Source organism: Nanorana parkeri, unplaced genomic scaffold (assembly GCF_000935625.1).
Source record: "Nanorana parkeri isolate BGI_ZX_2015 unplaced genomic scaffold, ASM93562v1 scaffold166, whole genome shotgun sequence".
Classification (NCBI taxonomy): Eukaryota; Metazoa; Chordata; class Amphibia; order Anura; family Dicroglossidae; genus Nanorana; species Nanorana parkeri.
Window position 1 is genome coordinate 529663 of NW_017306434.1, and position 1261 is coordinate 530923.

Below are 1261 nucleotides of genomic sequence, written 5' to 3' on the forward strand. Positions count from 1 at the left end.
GGCGGGGGGGCGGGGGGGGGGGGGGGGCAGGGTTACAAGAACACACAAGAACCCCCAAAGACTTGGCCAAAATCACCACGTACCTTGCGCATGTGCAGACATGCGCAGGTCTCTGCTAGGGAGACCCCTGAGTATCCCTGCACATGTGCAGGTCTCTGCCCGGTCTATGGGATCTGGGAGAGATCTGCGTGGAATCTTTTTTCAACATGGTGGTGTGGGAGCAGAGAACTTCGGCTGCAAAGAAGACAACGCTGGACTTCATGGACTAGTATTATATTATGTTGTGAGGTCTGTAGTTACATTTTAGATGGAAAAAAGGGAAGTTCCCCTTTAAATGAAACCTGTACTTCTAGAAGTAAATAATTGCTGATCTTCCTCTAAAAATAATAGGTGCCTGGCTGTCTTTGGTTTTAATTAGGTATGCGCTGATACTGGTATCGGTACCGATGCTGAGTATTTGGGTGAGTGTTTTGGCATGCTACGATGCCTAGCCCGATACTTCCAGTGAATAGAGAGCATGGAGCTGGCTTCCCGGCCAATCAGGAAGCCAGGCAGCGTGTAATCACTCGCTGCCCGGCTTCCTAATTGGTGGGCAAGCTGGCCAATCAGCAAGCCGGGCGCGGTGTAATGACGTGGCACCCAGCTTTCTGATTGACCAGGAAGCCGGCTTCATGCTCCCTCGTCACCTCATGACGAGAGATCATGGAGCCGGCTTCCCGGGCCAATCAGAAAGCCGGGTGCCACGTCATTACACGGCGCCAGGATTCCTGATTGTCCAAAAAGCCGATCAATGCTTTCTCATCACCTAGTCACAAGAAGCATGGGGACAGCTTCCCTGCTAATCGGGAAGCCAGGTGGCGAGTCATTACACGCCGCCTGGTTTCCTTAAAGGAGAACTATGGGGTTAAGGCTTTTCCCCATAGTTCTCCTTAGGGTAACGGGAGGACACAAACTAGCGTCCTCCCGTCACCCTAGGCTCAGTATACTGGGACGCCGCAGCTGAAGCGGATCCCGACAATTGTGCCGGGATCCGCCCAGCTGCGTGACTGACAGCTGGCTCTGCCTATCTAGAGGCAGAGCCAGCTGTACCCGCCCCCTCCCGTTCCGCCAGTCAGCGCTGGCGGATCGGAGCGGGGAGGGGGGAATCCAGCTGGTGTGTGTTCGCTCATCTCCCGATCTACTGAGCCGACCTGTGACAGTCTCATTGTCACAGGTCGGCTAGAACTATGAGGTGAGTGAAAAGCACCCACCTCATAGTTCT